The 21,248-nt window shown below is 36.4% G+C and overlaps 1 protein-coding gene across 1 annotated transcript in view; it reads right to left on the reverse strand.

Annotated features, from left to right (window-relative positions):
- Positions 1-21,248, reverse strand: part of LOC124384556 (zinc finger protein 850-like) — a gene marked incomplete at its 5' end in the record, with an annotated part of 172,746 nt that overhangs the window by 26,564 nt on the left and 124,934 nt on the right.

Consider the following 21,248-nt stretch of genomic DNA (forward strand, 5'->3'; position numbering starts at 1 on the left):
AAGTGCAGCTCTCAGTCATCTATGCCATTCATGATCTGGCACCCAGCAACCCTGAAGCAGCTCTGAAGACTTTGGAATCATGGAGGAAAACAGCACACAGCGCGTTCCCCAGCTGTCATCAAATGCATTACGCAAATCAGCTTCCTTTGTCGTCAGACCAAGTCACAAAACTCTAAGAAAATACTGTAGTGATTATTATTTAAAAAAGGGATCTTTGAAAGCCTAAAGTACGCTTAGAGCAACCTTGTACTTTAGACGCGGCATGAACACCGTTCAAGATGTCAGGCTTATAAGCCGGTGCTTCAAGTCATCTTCCAAATATACCCAGACTCATCCTATGCCCCAAATTGATCTTGTGTTAACCCCTAACTTAGTATAAATGAGCGCCAAGGAAGAGGGGTCGAAATGCGTATTTTACAAACATTTGCCGATGCTATCAAACGACCGTACCTGATGATCAATAGATAGGCAATGATTTATTCCCAAGATTTTTTTTCAGTTTGGAAGTATGTTAAATTGACAATAAATAGGAAGGGTCATTAAGGAGATTTGTCTTTGTAGACTGTGCCATGGGAGGTTTTGGACCTGCCCATTCGAGACCTTTTTTTCACTTGTAGGGTCCACAACCGTCGATCAAATCATTTTTTGTCCGATTACCTAGATCGTCTTCGAATAAGGCAATTCCGCACCTTGCTAAAGAATTTTTTGTCATTTAACGACGAGCATATGCCTATGTTCGCTTTCTCAAGGCAGTCGCACGAGTAGGTGGGTAGATCGGTGATTATTCAGTGGGGTCAATGGAAAGATACCGACACCCTTAAACGTATCAACTTTTTTAACAATGGGGTACTGAAGTAGGGGCTAACAGCCAAAGATCCTCGGAATTTCTCACCGTTCATCCATTACCTCTCACTTCTAGATTTTCATTAAAAAAATGAGAGGCTCGGGCAAAGATTCGGCTTTTAGAATCTGTGAGTGACTCTGGCGGCGAATTGTACAAGTGGTATGATTTCACACTGCGTAAGCATTCTTGAAAAAAACGCCATTCCCTGAAGTGGACGGTTACCTTAAAACACTCTCTATTTATTCGGTTCCATCTCAGGACAACCCGGGTCACTCTTATCTTTTCGTTAGGAGTCAAGCAAAACATCTAAGCATTCTTAGCATCACCCCGCAGCATTGAGTCCATGAAACCCTAAACTCCATCTGGCGTAGGCAAATTACCGAGCATAGGTTTTATAGACGTCCCCAGTGGAAAACCCAGTTCCAAGCCTTCCCTAATCTGAGCATTAAACCAAAACCATAAAAATTGGAATAGATTCTCAACCTAGAGACACTTGAAAAAAAAAATAGTCGTTGCAGGGCAGATCCCCTATCACCGAAACATTAATCAGTGCCTCCCATCTTTGTTCCATCCGTGGACAGTTAAAAAACTGGGCAAAGCTTACCCAAGAAACGTAGGTGAGGTCGTACATCTGAGCTGGACCTGGAGAGCAGCTATAGACCCATCATGATAAACATGACCAGGCTATGAGTGCATTCCGTGAATTGTGCATAAAACCAGGCATCCGCTCAGAAGTACCAAACATGAGGCATTTTTATTCATGTGAAATCAGAGCAGGCACTGATGAAATAATATACAGGATTAGGCGTCATCTTGGTTAGTATAGCCTCAAGATCTCTAAAAATACCCAGGATTCGCACTGTTTCCCTATAGGATCGTCGAAGATAGTAAACAGAACAAAAGTTAAATTGCTTTCATGCTGCCTTCGCGACTTCCAAGGTAACTTAAATCTTAAAAAAACCAGCCGACCCGTCCGCATTTGATAGTTCATGACCGTGAAAAGGTCGTATCTCTTGATCAAGGGTTTTCGCTAAGTTCCTATAAATTTCAAGGAACCGTTGGGTCACGATATGTTTAATTGATTTATGCGCAGGATGACTAACTGCATGTCCTAGGGCCGAACACCCTGTATAACTTTCGAATAAATTTAGGAAGTCGCTTTAGAGATGCTGTATGAGACTTATACATGCAGTTTCATGTCCGATAAATCGCAACTGGATTTTATAATCAAAAGCAAAAATCAGCGCTTCCCTGACAAAATAAAGGGTTGTTTCAGGCCCCAGGGAAATGTTAGGGGATGCCTAGGGCAGCCCCATAAGGGCTCATGCTACACCTCAACGTCATATTTCTACATTATTTATTACATTAATTGATTTCCAATCAGGTGTGACTCGTGATCAGCATTAGTATCCCGAAGCTTCAGTTTCAGCATTCAGTATTTTTAAGGAATATCCGGACTAGTGGTTAATTCATCTTAAAAAAGTTAATGAAATAGTTGACCCTCCGAGGAGTATCTCTGAGTGCTTATGTAAACGACATGTAGCGGTAGCCAACAGTTTAAGAAATGTGCGCACCGCTTTAACCATGTAAACTCCATCAAGAAAATGAGCATCGATCTTCGATACGATGTATTGAAAAATTCTGTCTAGGGCTTGCTAAACTAAAATTTAAGCGATTGGTAACGTCCACGAGGATAGCGGTGATCGGCATTTGTAGATCGTAAGATAATACGAGGGTACCACCTGGGTAAGGCTAGACTGGTTTGTAGGATTTGGTAATACGCGGGCGATCGTATGTATTTGTTCACTGTCTCTTTTATTTTCGACCATTCTGTCAATAGGATGGCACGAGCCATTCTGTTCTGTTTTTAGGATAAGGGTAATAATAATAACTGTGCAGGCGGGTGGCCGATTTGTGGTCCGTAGGGGTTTGGGGCAAACTCAGAGAGTTTAGGCAGAGAGTCTTAACCTAGTGCCGCTAGCCCTCTATAGGCCTCACGCTTTTTGGCACCCTCCGTCCCATTTCTTTTTTTTCGTCACAGGTCATCTCAGCGTATGTATATTTTATGAGTCTAACAAAGTGTACATCAGCATTAAATCGTTTTGTTGTCAGTTATATCAAGTTGAGGAGTCTCCCCTAATAGGAGAACTGCTACAGTTTAGAGCCTGATTTGAGGTCATCAAGTTATTCTTAACAGTTTGATTGAGTTCTAACATGTAAATGTACTTTAATAAATTTAATACTAACTTCATGCAGGTTCTCAGCATAAAAGTGATTTTATAAAACTTTTGACAAAATAAATGTTTTCCCCTATTGTAGAGTTACAGTGTGCTAATTATCTTTTTCTACATTATTTATTACATTAATTTAATCAGCATTTAACTTGAATTTCATTTAGTGGGTATGAGTATGTACGATATCACAAAAAATTAAGCAGGTGAAAAGAACAAAGTTATGACCTAATGCGGTAAGTTGTACCCTAGATGTTGACTCAATATGTATGCTAGGCCAATGAAGGCCCCTTTAATGGAAAGCAGTCGGTATGATCCAGCTGGCGTTTCGAATTCCAATAAGTGTACACTTAGACTTTCATACTCAGGGTCCAGACGCCCCAGGGGTTTTTGCCGTTCTGGATACCCATGCGTCTCAGATAAATGCGATTACATAATTAATCTTTAGCAGGTTAACGACTGACTTTTTCCTCCAATATCAATGCAGTTCAATATGAGGTCAGGACATAAAGTCTATGCGCAGAGTAGTCGCAACTAAAATAGGCCTAAAAGATTTAATAAAAGACCCTGTAAGCAGAGATAGTCGTCGACAGTAAGTCTGTCAAATTACGAAACTTAATAGCGCCCGTCTTTCACTGCCCTCTGTGTCAACTAAAAAAATTTCTTTCAGACTTTTGCTGACTGTGCAAAACATAAAACGAGCCTGGCCATAAGGTATCTTTTCTTTTTAGTCAATAAGTGAATTTTTCTCAATAGTTAGCTCCAGGATCAGTCTCGTTTTTTACTGCAGCGTTGATGTTACCTATGTAACTGTTCTGAAATACATGTGTATTGTAGCGACGACTCGCCTTCTTGCCTGGAGCTCCTCATCTTAATAGGCTCTCACTCAAGTGGAGGAAGGCTTGGTAGGTTGTAGCAATTTTCATATTTTTAGTCACATGGACACCGGTTAGTTATGCCCTCCCGCAGGGAGGGAGTATCAGTTGCTACTTCGTTAGGAATACCCCACTAGGTGCCAGGGTGAATACCGCTGAGGTGTTACGCCAGCCCAGTTGAGCCTCACACTTGAGGTGGTTCATTTTTCCAAAATAAAATGCAGTGCAGGCGTACATGATCTGTATGGCTAAGTTCTAGCTCGCAAACTGAACCACCCATAGCCAACCTGTATCTTACCTACATGGATGCATTTACCAGACTTATACCTTTCGGTAAGAGATTACTCAAAGTTTGTACGGAGCGTGTACCCGTGCAGTGCCATCGTGTATTAGCCTCACTCTTTCGGCATGTCCGTTAGTGCATTCCGATTTTTTAGCAGGTACTCAGAGTGTACCTGGGCAACCTGACATATTTTGTTTTGTTTTTCCAACCGTTTCAAATCGTTGAAAAACCATTTTTAGGTGCTTATTTAAGGGCTGCAATACCTGTTATCTTTGACTCCAATTACGTTTATATGGGCTATTTTAGAATCTCGGCATCCAAAACAGTTTGTTCACAAACGCCTAACAATGGTATCATTATTTGCATTACGTGAATGGCTGTAGAACATTAATCCTAAATAGCAGTGGTAATTTATAATCATTTTCAACGGTATTTAAGCGGTACCTGAAAATACTTTAGCTGGGCTTTACTCCCAATATACCCCATGCAGTATGAAAACGGTACGACAAGCGTAAGCTAATCCCTCCTGCATGACATAATTGTAAGCTTTTCCCTGCCTGACCATGATACTACTGCAGGTCCTACACCAGAAGAGTTTCTGGAGGGCCGACCGTTCGCCATGCCCATATGTGGAAAATCGACCGCTCAAGCAGTGTCCTGACATATTCTAACCGTCATTCACTGCGATTTGTCTGTTTCCCACTTATCTACTGGATCGACGAGGACATGCTTCAATACAGTATGGATGAGCGAAGTATGTGTTAGTCTGTATGAAATGGCTGGGTCAACCTATACAGGGCAACTCAAGGGTTACCCATCCAGTCCATGTTAGTGAAGACAACCCAAATTTATACCTCCTCCTCCTGCCAGTAAATGTGAATCCGGTGTCCAGAGCATGTGCGAAACCCGTTTCCTTAGGTCAAGTCGTGCAACGATTGGACTGTTAGCAGTTTCTATTTGTGGTGCAACCGCTAGTCAGGATCAGCCGAGGTTATGAAGCATTAACGCAACCAGCCTTAAATGAAAACAGACAAGAGTGAACCCGTCGATGAAAATCCCCTCCTTACCAGTCGTAGCTCGTGCGCATTTCTACTAAGGCCAAATGATATTTTATATGCAAATAAGCAAGTTGGTCATGGCACATGTGAAACGACATCTGTATCGAGGTGCTTTTCAAAGCGCTAGGCTCATTAAAAGACAAGAATCGTCAGATCATGGCTTTGACCTGTAGGTGTGAACACTGCCCCAATCGTCATCGAGGCACACGTATTGTAATGAGTGACTGTTAGAAAAGTCCCTGGCAAGGCCCATTACGGCCTTGGGTCAAGGTCAAGGGACGATTTCTTTCCTCCATATAATATAAAATATTTTGTAGAATCTAGATTCGGTGGTGGAAAGTGTGCAAATGCAGACTTGTTGTTGCAACAATTGCCAAGTAATAGATGCAACTTAGATGGATATGCATCAGTAATACTGTTTGGTTTTGCAGTGTGGTCATTATTTGACATGTCTTTAAGTCAGATGTGGTTTGTTATTGCATTTTTATTTTTTATTAAAAATATTCACATTTATATTATTTATAAACACCATGTCACTATTGAGTTTATTAAAGTTAAATAGTAGTATTTATTTATGAATTTTTGTGATAATTGCAATATAAATAAATAAAATTTAAGTTAAATAAAGCTATTAATAATAATAAATAAATGATAAAATGAGTATAAAACATTTATTTGTAAAATGTTTTTATAATCACTATTTATGTGAGAACCTGACATTAAATTTATTAAATGTCATTTACATGAACAATCAAATTTATGTAAAATCAACTTGATCTGACCTCAAATCAGTCTAAACTGTGTGTTTTTACCACATGAGTTTTCAATGTATAACTGAAAATCAATATCTTAAAATATTTAAAATATTTAATGAAAAAAGAAAAACAGACTGACAGTGTAAGACTAAATTGACACCAACTCAAAGATTTTATTATTTTAAAATTATTATTATTATTTTATTAATATTAATAATTATATTATGATATTTTTATAATATTAAATTTAAATTAAACTGTTTATGTTTTACATACAGTAATGTTTAATTTTAAGTGAATTTTGTGATATAAATAAATGAAATTCAAGTTAAATAAAGCTGATTAATATTAATGTAATAAATAAATGATCCAGAAAAGAGTACAGATTTAATAACATTTATTTTGTCCAAAATGTTTTTATAAAATTCACTATTTATGCTGAGAATGAAGGTGGTACTAAATTTATTAAATGTACCATATGTTAGAACTCAATCAAACTTACTGTTAGAACTCAACTTGATCTGACCTCAAATCAGGCTCTAAACTGTAGCAGTTCCTCCTCCACCACACGGGGAGACTCCTCTTGATATAACTAGACAACAAAACACTAATAATATATATTTAAGAAAAAAAAAAGTCCTGACAGAGCCACTAGAGGGCAGTGTAAGACTGAAATCTGACAACCAACTGCAGTTATTATTATTATTATTAATTATTATTATTATTATTAATAATTATAGATATTTTCTTGATAATATTAAACCGTCTTAAACTTAAACTGTTTACTGTTTTACATACAGGGGTTCATGTTAATTTTTAACCTGAATTTTGTGATAAAATAAATGAAACTGAAGTTAAATGAAGCTGATTAAAATTAATGTAATAAATAATGTAGAAATAACGAGTACAGATTTAAAAACATTGAAACAATTTATTTTGTCAAAACTTTTATAAATCCAGTCTTTATGGTGAGAAACTGCATGTTAGTACTAAATTTATTAAATGTACCATTTACATGTTAGAACTCAATCAAACTTACTGTTAGAACTCAACTTGATCTGACCTCAAATCAGGCTCTAAACTGTAGCAGTTCCTCCTCCACCACACGGGGAGACTCCTCACTTGATATAACTAGACAACAAAACACTAATAATGTATATTTTAGAAAAAAAAAGTCCTGACAGAGCCACTAGAGGGCAGTGTAAGACTGAAATCTGACAACCAACTGCAGTTATTATTATTATTATTATTATTATTATTATTATTATTATTAATATTAATAATTATAGATATTTTCTTGATAATATTAAACCGTCTTAAACTTAAACTGTTTACTGTTTTACATACAGGGGTTCATGTTTAATTTTAAGCTGAATTTTGTGATATAAATAAATGAAACTGAAGTTAAATGAAGCTGATTAAAATTAATGTAATAAATAATGTAGAAATAACGAGTACAGATTTAATAACATTGAAACAATTTATTTTGTCAAAAGTTTTATAACATCCATGGAGAAACTGCATGAAGTTAGTATTAAATTTATTAAAAGTATCATCTACATGCAAGAACTCAATCAAACATATTGTTATAATAAATGTAAACTTGATCAAACCTCAAATCAGACTCTGAATAAATGCTATTTGTTCTGTTATTGAACTAGAAACAGTGAATGTTGAGATGTTTAACTGAAAATGTATATATCTATTTTTCATGAACATCATTACAATGAGACGATGATGTAAGATGACAGAAACCACAGAGACTGACTATGTCATTTAGGAACAGAGAAGGAATTTTGATGCTGTTTTACAAACAGAACAAAAGTTCTTTTTGAGTGAGACTGCTGAAAAAATATTTTTACAGAATGATGTTACAGATTTTGTTTAACTGAGGAATCGAGTCATTTTCCAGTGAATCTTTTGATTCAGACTCAATTGAAAACCAGTGAACCGACTCTTCTGGACCTTATTATAAATGAATTTATTGAACGAACTTTTTAACGAGTGACTTGAACTGAATCTACAGAGTGAAATTAATAACAAACAAAACTGAATGGATTGAGTTATTAAAATTAATTTAATTAAATTATTTTGTAATGTGTTGAATGCCAAAGTGTGATTTCTGATGTTTTAACTAACAGGTTGTTAAAAGTTTTATTTTAACAGTAGATGTTATAAGGCTGCATTCTAACTAAACTTTATTTTAGTTATGATTTAAATGAAGTCCAACATTTTAATAAAAGAAACAAAACACAACAAAATTTTAAAATATTTTCATTAAACATTACAATAATTATAGATTTTTACTTTATTATCAAGACATGTGCTCACATGCTGAATCTAAACCTGCCCAGAGCTTACAGATTTTACTCCAGTGCCATTTCCTGTTCCTCAGGAATTATAGAGAAGTTGTAAGGATGGTCAGATCTTTCCATGAGGTCAGACCCTGAGAACTGCCATGCAACAAAACATTAAACTTTCTAATCTGAGGAGAAGATCTAATTTGAGTGAGGAAGACATCTGTTCAGCTGCCCATTACCCATCCTTGAGTTTCCTGGGGATATGACCATGGAAAGATGATGAAGTTCCTGGAATTCAACTATACTTGCATACTGTTTATTATAATTTAAATGTGAATTTAACTTCACATGTTTGGTATCATTTTAAATATGATTAAATGATCTCAGTACAATATCAGAACAATACATCATCTAAATGTACAAGATGAAAAAAATTTCAGTCAACAAATTGTTTTTATTGTTATTTAATCATATTACATGAATCTTAAAGAATTAAATTAAGAGACCCTAGAGAATGTTTTTGCATGAGTTCTTCCAGTGCTAAAATAACACTTGTATAAGAAGTGATTAAGGAGGAGACCTCCAAGCAGCTCACACCACACCAAACTCTTTTCATGTGAGGTCTGTTCTGAGTGAAAGTCTTAATCTGTATACTGACAATACTGTAAAGTGTCAGATACTGATTTGTTATCATGTTATCTGTCAATTTTACCATGATTAGAATGGTCAGTAGAGAACTGAATAACAGAATAAAGATCCAGTTTAAAAAATTTGATGAATGTAATTTGTCATTTTTATCATGTATTTTGTTTTGTTTAAGAAGTTTGTGTCATTCACACTGTGCATCTGAAATCATCAGAAAATCTAAATAAAATTTTAGCTATCACATTTTTTATTTCATTATTGATTGTTACAACTATGGCTGTGTACACAGTAACAACTATAAAAAATTTTTAACACACACACACACACAAAAAAAAACACAAAAAAAAAAAAAAAAAAAAAAAAAAAAAAAAAACAAAACACTTATTATATTTTTACACAAATATTTATTATTATAAATAAGAATTTTGAACTTACAAATGGATTGCAACAATAGTTAATAACATTTATGTTTATTTTCTTATATAATTAATTTTCATTATTGTATTGTCTCTATATCAGTGATCTCAAGGTTGCACTCAGTTCAATTAAATAGACAGAAAGAATAAATGTTAAATCTGATATTAAATAACAAAAAAAATTATTTTAACATAAATAATATGTTTAAATGTAGACCTTTATCTGCACCCCAGAGCACATAATAATTATTTATTAATATAATATATATTTATTATTTTATTATTATTATAATCAATCTGTTTTATAAAATCATATGAAATAATGTATCACTGTATAACACAAACCAGATACATTCAATGATAGTCAAACAAGTTTTCATTAATTTCAGAAATAATGACTTGTTTGTACCTGATTGTTGGTTCAGTAATCAATACACATGTTTTAATATTTATAAAATGTTTTGACATGCTCATAATAAACATGCAGTATTACAATTCCAGCAGATGAAATCTCATAATACTGTCTAAGAGAAATGTTTGTTGTACTATGAACACTTTGATCAGAACACAATCATCCAAATCAATAATCAATAAAGTAATAAAATTTCCCAAACTGGGTCTGATTAATGATCATAACATGACCCAACACATGTGTTCAGTTTTTTTGATGGCTGTCACTTTCAAAAATCCACAGATTTGTCCATCTCCATGGGCCCCATGTGTGTAGCAGGGGTGACTGATGGGTCCATGGTGGCTCTGGCCTGTATAGGTGTTCTTTATAGGGCCCATTTGGGTCCCAAATAGGTGTTAAAAAATGGCAAAGAAAAAGGACTTATGGGGCCCACATGACTTCATGAGTCAACCCACAAATGGCCCTTTATGGGTTGTTATGGGACCACAGTGGTGAGAATTGGGTCCATTTATTAATTTCATGATTGATGTCTGTGGGTGAACTTAATGTGTACTTAATCTTACTATGGAAAATCCACTCAAACCATTTCAAACCTCAGTTACAATGTAAAACTGTGCCTGACCAAACAAGAACTAATATTAGTTGATTTTATGTGTTGCTCTATGTTTAAAATTACATGGTTGTATTTAACGTGAAAATAAATGACTTCAACTCAGAATGTAAATCACATTTAATTTAAATTAATTCAAGTAAAAAACAGGAAACAGGAATAACAGAATTACTAATGTAGAATAGTTCACTGGTGGGTCTATGCAGATTCCTCGGCTGCACACCTACAAAACAGTAAAGAAAGAGAAGACAGAAAAGGCAATTTAGTACATTTTAAAATACTACCATTCACAGCAGCATCTAAAAACATGCATCAATATAATTAAGACATCCTAGAATCTCATCAGTGAATTGTTCCCACCTCTGCCTCACACAGTAATAACTTATGCCGGGACCAGTCATGGAATCAAAACTATGAATCTAACAATTAAAATATCAACCTTTATTTGGCTTGCCAAAAACCAGTGATTGAACAATGATTCTGATCAGCTGAAAGATGTAAATCACCTCGGATCACGGTGGACCAGAAAGTTCAACGACTGCAACTGAAGAAAACATATGCAAAAAAAACACCAGCAATTAAGAAAACATCTTCATCAGTTAAACGAGTATTTCAACGCACCAAATAGAATGTGCAAATCCTCAACACACCAATTCATTTACACCAAACAGCACAGACCACAAAATGTTTCATGGGGACCCAACAAGACGACCCGGGACTTTGTTCAGTGTCTATTGATCAGTGGTGGTGTTGATGATCTGTGAGTTTTTGTTTATTTTAACATCCTGATCATGATTCCTTGGCTTTGCAGTTAACATAATAATGTTTAACAGTTAATTGTGTATTTCATCAGATTATTTAGGATAATATCCAAAAGGCCAAGGAATCATAAACAAACAATGATAAAATAAACAAACAACTCACCTTTCAGGTCATCGACACATCAACACCACTGACATAGACATCGAACAATAAGCAGTTCCAGACGGTTTGTCATGTTGTGGTTTGAAACATTTATTTTGTGATCTGTGGTGATTTCTGTTTCTGTTCTGTTGTGAGGATTTGCAGCGTGTTTCTGTGTTTGGTTGTTGTGAGGATTTGTTTTCTGTGTTTGGTTGTGTTGTGAGGATTTGTGTGTTTCTGTGTTTGGTTGTGTTGTGAGGATTTGCAGTGTTTCTGTGTTTGGTTGTGTTGAGTTTGCAGTGTTTCTGTGTTTGGTTGTTGTGAGGATTTGCAGCGTTTCTGTGTTTGGTTGTGTTGTGAGGATTTGCAGCGTGTTTCTGTGTTTGGTTGTGTTGTGAGGATTTGCAGTGTTTCTGTGTTTGGTTGTGTTGTGAGGATTTGCAGTGTTTCTGTGTTTGGTTGTGAGGTTTGACATGTGTGTCAAACTGATAAGTTGTTTTTTAATTTGCTGGTGTTTTTTTATTTGCATGTTTTTCTTCATGTGTTTCTTCTCAGCCACATATAGGATGCCTTGAGGATAAGTAATTTATAAGATATTTTTCATCTCAGGGTGGAGTATTCCTTTAATTAAACAGAGGCAAAAACAGTGATCAGGATAAAATATTATTAATTGTGCAGCCCTAGCTATAGGTTATATGACTTACACTTCCGGCTGTACTGCCCTCGATCATGGTCCCACTGGGCTCTCAAAGCACGGTTGCCTTCTCTGTCTCTTGCATTTGAACCATTTACCAAGCGCTTTCCAGCTCTCTTACTGACAGTTTTCAGCAAACAGTTCTGCTTCAGGCTTCCTGTTAAGCAAAAAAAATTGTATAACAAACTATTATTTGTAGCATGCAAGTTACATAAGACTATCAGTCAAAAAAAAAAAGACTAAAAATCACAAGGTTGTAAACACCTTTCCACCATTTGCCCAAACTGTTAACTGATCTGACTGACTTTATAACAGCGCAAAATGACGTTTATTATCTTTATCGTAATTATAACATTATATTTTAGTAATGTTTAGAAATGATAAAAAATATGAACTTTTTTTTTAATCACCTCTACCTATTTCACCTAAATCACATTAAAATAATGTTAAGTATTGTCACTCCTCAGAGCTTTTCTCTGTGTATTGTATATACACATGTTATAAAGGTAGTGAAAGAGAAAGAGACTCACAGTGCTTTTACTGTTTCACCCTCCTGTTATCATGAGGACACTATATGGAGAAAACACGGGTGAAAATGGTTTGAAAAGTCGTTATTTCTACATTTTAGTAGACAATTTCCTAGTTATCTGCTAATCGTTAAGAATGTTCAGTTTTCCACAGGTGTTTATCTCTTCCTCCCACTCTTACCTTCATATATATAACTTTTACCACACAATCTTCAGAAGTATACATTAAATAAAATTTCTTACCATGACAGAAATGTCAGGTTATCCAGGTCAGGTCAGGTCAGGTCAGGTTATCCAGGTCAGGTCAGGTGATCAGTGGTAGTGAGTGATGACCGTTTTCAGAATGAGAAGGCAACACAGGAGCCAATGGGAGACTCTTTGAACTGCACAAGATAATTTTCTTTTTTTTTTTTTTTTTTTTTTAACTAAAGGTATTTGCTGCTCTCACTTCCTCCTTACTAATCCTATCCACTTCCTGCTTCAACATCTCATCTTTCAAACTTCTCTCTCTCTCACTTTCCTGATCAGCTGCAAATCTAAACACACTCTCCTCACTAGTCAACACATTTCCATTTCCATCCTTATTGCTCTAACTCAGCACATCTTCCTAGCTCGGTCTCTCTGCCTGGCCAATCGATACAAATCCTTTTCTCCTTCCTTAGTGTCCAACTTCTCCTACAGCTCCTCATATGCCTTTTCCTTGGCTTTCACCACATCCCTCTTCACCTGCTGCTGCATCACAGGATAATGTCAGAGCCCAAACCTCTTTACCTAAAAAAAATGGATAGTCAGTACTTCAACTTTTACCTGAGTATTTTAAAACATGAGTATCCGTACTTCTACTGAGTGAAGGATGTGTGAACCTTTGCCACCGCTGGCTTTAATTATGAAATGTTTTCCAACATATTACAGTTATAATGTAGATAAATAGTACTAATAAACTACCCACTCTGTGCAATTTGTATAAGGTATTTCAGTGTGTAAACTAATCCTAATGTAATAGTGGAGCAAAAGTGTATTTATATATAAGTAAATCTGTATTATTTAGTTTTTGCAACACTGAGCTGCACACATATTCAAACCTGTAATGTTTGCTTATACTATACATTTAAATGAACCATATTAACTTGGTCAAAAAGCACATTGCACCATTTTCTTTATATTTAAGTGGAAATTAGTTTTGTATTTGTATGCACACGTAATTTTCGTATGCAGCATGTAGTGTAAATATCCATTAGATTTTAGTTATTTTGGTTATTAATTAACTTTTATTTCCATTTGGTGATGAAGCTCGGGTGTTCTTGTATTCAGAGCAGTGAGAACTGCATACAATTCTAGACTGAGACTCCTGAAGTTACTGAGTGTCACAGTTGGACTCTGAAAACACAGATTTTAATGCTCCCACATTAAAGTTGATTGCTTTCCATTTTATTCTTTCTGTATAATAGAATTTTGTTAATAACTGAAATTTTATTTAGTAAATAATGATGATTTGTTGATACTTCATAATCATCTATGATATAGAATCAAAACATTGTTTCTATCACCAGCATTTCTATTTTCTTCCTTAGAAAAAATAAAGTATAAGTTAACAAACAATAGCAAGAGAAAAATAAGTGAACTGTTCATGAAATAATCACAAAAATGTTCCTGAAGACGTTTTAATGACACGAGACTCATACAGTCCATTTAGAATAATCAACTTTTAACATTCACCTTAATCTCAAAGGTGTTCAGTGAAGTCGAGATTAGAGCTCTGTGCAGGCCAGTTCAGTTCTTCCACCAAACTCATCCAACCATGTCTTTATGAACCTCAGTTTGTGCACTGTGGCATGGTCATGCTGGATTAATAAAGGGCCGTCTCAAACTATTCCCACAATATTAGAAGCATAGCATTGTCCATGATGATGACTGGCTAATAAGCTGATTTAGATTCCTACAGCTGTGCTCCTGGATCTATGTGCTGAATTGGGTCCAGTACTACAGAGGGAAACACACCAGAACCATGCCATCCCGTCCAAATACAGGTCCTCACCACTCTGGGGTTAATGACAACAGGTTGTTTCTAGTGGGAAATGGCAGACAGGGAAATACTTTATATAAATATTATATATAATCAACTTTTTCACAAAGATCTTCTTTAGATATAATATAATTCTATTAAATCTCATGCTATAGGTCTGGTATCTGCCCCTGAGTGTCATAATGCCTGTCATTTTGGATGTTATTATTAAGGTGGGTAGTCGATACATCAGGTTTCCCTTCACTGTGCAAGAACAGGCTGAAATAAAAATGCACTTTGCAGCAATGTTCAGTTTTACAAATGTAATCAACACAATTGACTGTACTCATATTTCTGTAAAGACTCCATTGTGAAAAGGAATTTGTATATGTTAATAAACAGCAGTGTTTAAAGAACCTTCTTTAATGTTCCCATTAATGCCCTTTTATGTGTTATGGTTTATACAAACACAAAACTGACTTAAACACAAAGTCATTTTTAAACACTATTTTATTAAAGTCAGAGCAGCACAAACTGAATATATCACAAGCATTTCTGAAATAAATAACAAAACAAGCTGAATTATATATTCACAATCAAACACTAAAGTGGCTTCTGCATCATAAAAGCTGTTGTGTTGAGCTCTTAAAAATGTTCCTTTCACAGCTGAAGTATGAAAACTATCAACAATGTAGAACAGAACACCGGGTTAGCTTCTAGCTTCTAGCTCCTCAGGCATGGAGTTTCTGGAGGAGCTTGCAGATTGGAGTTGCTGTTTATCGCAGTAGATACGAGCTTCAAACCAGAAAGACACAGCTTACATTTGACTTAAAAGTTTTTGTCTTTATACTCAACTAAGTGAAATAAATGAGCATATTTCCACTTTGAGAAACTCGTCTTGCTCGCCTCGACTCGCCATTACTGCCGCACAGACCTGAATAAGCGGAACACGCCCACAGTGCGTCTTCTTCCTGTTTACAGTGGTTTATCCACCAATTCTACAATGCGACGCTGCTGTAAGCAAGTTAGGCTGTAGTCTACACTTCAGCCCAAATTAATTCATTTAAAAAGTAACAGGTAACGCACCATACGGTGCAATGCGAAGTTACAGTATTAGTTACTGTAAAAGTAACGCGTTATCGGTTTTACTGCCCAACACTGATAAACAGCTTTCTGTTAAAGTGCAAGTCATATGTGACTCTAACACGACCCTCACAAACATTGTGGCACACTGACCTGCTTCAGCACATGATTCCTTTATCCTGACACATAGCAGTGTAGGGAACAGACTACAGGCAGTTGCAGGACGTGATGACTGGCTTCTTGTTGACTTTAACAACATGTAGAAATTGTTAACATTGTCCTGATGTAGTCTATAATATGACAGGTGACAGAGGCTTCACCCCTCAGATGCTCAGTGTGTAAGATTATCAGGGTGTGTGGTGTTTTGCACAATGTGGGACTGAGGACCAGTTTCCCTCTCCCTCCTGACCTCCCTCCCCCTCAGCATTATGACCCCGAGTCACAGCCCCCTGCCCCACAAGAGGGATATAAGCAAGATGCAAGAATCCATGAGGAGGTCATACGGCGTTTGAAAATCATGGTTTAACTTCATCTTTTAATAATTGTGCAATTTCACTTTTGTCACATTTTTTTCCAAAAGTTTATCATGTGGATTTTAATTATTTAGTTTAAAAGCATCCTCCAGTTGAGAAACACTGATTTAGAATCAGGATTTAAATGATGTCGAACACTTCAATAAACAAGTGATTTCATATTTTAGATTTTATTGATTTTATTAATTATTATTGGACATGGGGAGGTTTAGCTTTCAGTTCCTGTCCTTAATGTCCAGACTCACTTGCCTTTTTTTTTTTTAAAGGAATGGGTGATAGTCGTCTGATCCAGTCCGGCAAAGAGCAGATATAGAACTGTGAGACTGCAGTGAAGACCACACCTCATGATGAAACTTCAAAACACCACCGTGACATCTCGATGAGAATACCATTGAGTCTTTCCTGATTGTGTGAAATTTGTGACAAAGGATAGGACGAGAATTCCAATCACGATGTTTCGCTGGTTCAGTTGTCCATAGAACATAGCCACAGAAGGTGATGGTGTAGCGTTACAAAGGTGCTTTGCATGACGAAGTCCGTGAACAGAAAACTGTGAGTGCTCGGAGCACCCAGCGAGCTGGCAGTAACTCCAAGCGATTGGGCAAGGGTAATAGCCCTCGCACATGAAAGATACGGGTGATCAGCTGAAGTCCTGCAGGAAGATCATAGACAAAGTTCTGGATGGAATCTAGCCACATTCCTCTGGGAGAACATGTCAGCGTGGAGCAGAATGTCGATCACCGGTCTGAACGGGTCCGCATCAGTTTTCCAAACGAATTCGTCCTTTTCTGGAGGAAACCTGTACCATTTACGGGGTCCATTACGGCACCGTTCACCTAAAGGACAGGTGGGCTGCTGCGCACACCACAGGCAATGCTTTAAAAAATGGACACAAGGGCATAACAAGCATTGCAGGGACCTCTAAAGGTGTCAAAGTCGAAGCGATACCCCTCAGCACATGCTTTGATGTAGGCACACGTGCGTTGATGCAGACGGATAACTTTCAGAAGCCTCCTATGTTCACCAGCTGCCATGTTCCTGCACACAGCATAAAATACACACAACAACAACATGATTTATATACGATATAATCAAAGAATCAGAATTGAAGCATAGAAAGAGTTTAGTGCTTTTAGTTATAAGGAAACGTTTGTTACAGTCATTTTTTCTCATCGACTAGGGCCATAATCCCTCCATCCAAATCCACATAGATGTTTTGATCCATATCTGTGGAGATGTTTTCTGTAGAAGACTCTTCACCTGTAATTTTATACACTGGGAGCTGTACGTATTGTCTAAACAATGACAAGGAATTCCACAACAGATAAAACATGCCACGGCTGCAAGGATTATTAAAATTGTAGTCCCAGTCTGACCCTATTCTACTCTATTTATTAGTATATTATGTTAATTATACTTGGAGTAAACAGGTTACATGAGTTTGATTAAAATATGGGCTAAATAGATTAAATTAAGCTACTTCATTGTATCTAATAGATTCTATAATAATTATTAGATCAATTTGTTGGATTAATTAAAAAAGCTAAACTATGAAAGCTAAGCTTAGCTAGCCGGCTAGTTACCCATGCTAATGTTGCTAAATAATGACTTTGTACTTTTTGAGTCTTCTACTAAATAATCTACAATATTCTGCCATAATTATTTAGACGACTTACCAGGTACCTGTATGAAGAAATGTTCAATAGAAGAGAATTTGTAATGTTTTTTTAGTTGCTGCTAATCGCTGCTGCTTCTTGCTGCTGTTTGTTTGTTTGGTGGTTGTCAATTTTAGTGTCTCTTTACTTACAATTGGTAAATTCACAAATGAGAAACAAAAGCACGCCTGATTTATATAGACGTGTCACACTGTGACATCACACCTAGATGCCCCGCCCTCTGCCTGTGACATCATCATGTCACTCACTTTCTTTCTCTCTCTCTATCTCTCTCTCACACACACACACACACACACACACACACTCTCTGCGCATGTACAGATTACAGAGGGAAGATTACGCACAAACCGGAAGTTGACCCAAGTGACTATATGAATGTTGTAGAATCATAAATGACCAGATGAAGCTGACTGAGGTGAACCCCTGAAACTAACCCAGGAACAGAGTAGGAACATTCTGACCACCTGCTGATTTCTTTTGAGAGACTGCTGAAAGGAAATTTCTTGGACTATCTATGGATTCAGACTCGGTCGACCTCATTGTTTTGAATAGAAGTGACCGAACTGAACTCTTGAACCGAGTCACTTGAACTGAATCTAAGGAGTCGAAATCATCGAACCGAATCTTTTCTAACTGAATTGACCAAACTGAATGGACTGAATTATTAAAATGAATCTATTAAATAGTTCTTTCTGATGTTTTTCTACTAACTGCAGTTGTCAAAATTTATACTTGAACTATGATGTTATGAGGCTGCATTGGAACTAAACTTTATAGTATTGTGTGATCAGATGAACCCATGAAGAACTCATGTATTGTAAACTGATTTAATCTCTGTGTTATTGTGATTTAATATTTAAACTGATGCTGTGAATACTGTTCAATAACTGTTTATTTTATTACTTTAACTTCTGTTCATGTAAAATTGGGTTTAAACAAAACCTTTATTTTATTATCATTTACTTTTGTCCCGTTTTCCCAACATTTTATCATGTTGATTTTAATTCTTAGTTAAATTTAAATGTCCAACACTTTAATAATAGAAACAAAACACACACTATATTTAAGATATTTATTTATTTTGAAGGAAAAAATATTCAGTTACAATAATCACTGATATTTGTGTACTTTATTATATGTAGGACATGTCCAGCTTGATCTCCTCTTTTTCTTTCTCTGGTTTTCTTTCTCTAGTGCTGAAGTCATATTGCTGAACAGCTGTACAGCTTCCTCCAGTCACTCTCGGGTTTCCATCCTCATTTCTCTTCCCTCACCTAAGAATCTTTGTTTCCTCAGAGATTTTCTGCGACTCTTTGGGCTTGTAGAGGTTCAGCTTTCTGTTTCTGCTGTTTCTCATAGTCAGAACCCAAAGTGCTCTCAGCTGAGCTACATGTTTCTCCAATTGCTCTTGGTTTCTCAGAATGATCTTTCTCAAGCTCCTCAGTCTTCTTCTGTATCTTACAGTGATTCACAGTATCCTGGAGCTCTGGAATGTAGGAGAGGAACATATTAGAACTCCAAACCATATCTAGTTTAGCCTTCTTTTTCTAGTTTAGCCTTCTCATCCCATTTATTTTTCTTAAAATTCAAAGTCAGCTGAGCAGCATGGTCCTCCAGTTGATCCTGTTATCTCATCAGATGATCTATCTCATGCTCTGCTCTATTCTTCTCCTCCTCACAGTGATTAAGAGAATCCTGGAGCTCTCTGATGGTCTGGATCTGTAAATTGTTATTCTTCTCCATGTCTAGTTCGGCCTTCTTTTTTTTCTCCTTCCACTTATTTCTCTCAAATTCCAAAGTGGCCTTCATCTGAGCAACATGTTTCTCCTGTTGTTCTCGTTCTCTCATCAAATTATCTTGCTCATGCTCTGCACAATTCTTCTCTTCCTCACATTGATTCATGAAATCCTGGAGGTCTCTGATGGTTTGAAGGTATAAGATGGTCCACTCCTGCATGTCTCGTTTGACCATCCTAATTTTCACCTGCCATTTATTTTTTTTCAAAATTCAAAATGGCCTGCAGCTGAGCAACACGTTCCTCCAGTCGCTCTTGGTATCTCATCAAATGATCTTTCTCATGCTTTGCAGTCTTCCTCTTTTCTTTACAGAGATTCAGAGAATCCTGGACCTTTTTGATGGTCAGAAGCGGTAAGTTGATCCTCTCCTTCATGTCTAGTTGGTCCTTCTTGCTTTTCTCCTCCCATTTATTTCTCTCTAATTCAAAGCTGGCCTCGAGCTGAGCAACATGTTCCAGCAGTTGCTTTTGTTCTGTCACACAGCTCTCTCTCACATTCTACAGATTTCTTCTGTTCCTCGTGGAGTTTCAGGGAAGACTGGAGCTCGGTGATGTTCTGGAGGTGTGTGTCGTTTCTATGATTTCATGTCCTGTTCCCCCTGCTTTCGCTCAGAAGCTAAAGTAGCCTCCAGAGTTTGCACCTTCTGTACCAGAATGGCTTCTCTATCATCAGATTAAGAAATGCATCCCAATCTGTAACTCCTTTCTGCATGTGTTCCAGCTTCTCCTCCTTTTCCGTAATCTGTTTATTTTTCTTCTGTCTCCTGCTTTAAAAAAACTCTCTAAGTCTCCTACATAGATTTTACACCAATTTTATCCAACCATGAAATAAATCGTGTCAGTGTCCAGCAGCAGGTTCAGCATCTCCACCATGAATTCCACTGATGCTTCATCTGCTTTAGAGCCATTGAGCTTCACCCACCAACACTACACTGCTATGGAGCTGACTGCCAGTGTCACACTGTATAAAAGATAAAGGCGTGTATGCAGCTCTATCACTCATCTCTTTATGAGGATAGTAAAAGCTAATGCAGTGAATGAAACAGGATAATAACTGTATATCACTTAGATTATGCCATGACGCCTGCTATGCTTTTACACATAGAGCAACAATATTCCTTTTCTCTTTCTGTATATTGCATGACTTGTTTAGTGGCATTCACGATTAGTTTGTTTTGGTGACAAAGCGTCCATTTGCACACTTTTTAATGATGAATAAAAATAAAGATACATCCTCAGTGTTATAGTTACTGTTCATGTAACTGTTCATCCTCAGTGTTATAGTTACTTTCATGTAACTGTACATCCTCAGTGTTATAGTTACTGTTCATGTAACTGTTCATCCTCAGTGTTATAGTTACTGTTCATGTAACTGTTCATCCTCAGTGTTATAGTTACTGTTCATGTAACTGTACATCTTCAGTGTTATAGTTACTGTTCATGTAACTGTACATCTTCAGTGTTATAGTTACTGTTCATGTAACTGTACATCTTCAGTGTTATAGTTACTGTTCATGTAACTGTACATCCTCAGTGTTATAGTTACTGTTCATGTAACTGTACATCTTCAGTGTTATAGTTACTGTTCATGTAACTGTACATCTTC

The sequence above is a fragment of the Silurus meridionalis genome, chromosome 4 (assembly GCF_014805685.1).
Source record: "Silurus meridionalis isolate SWU-2019-XX chromosome 4, ASM1480568v1, whole genome shotgun sequence".
Taxonomy (NCBI): Eukaryota; Metazoa; Chordata; class Actinopteri; order Siluriformes; family Siluridae; genus Silurus; species Silurus meridionalis.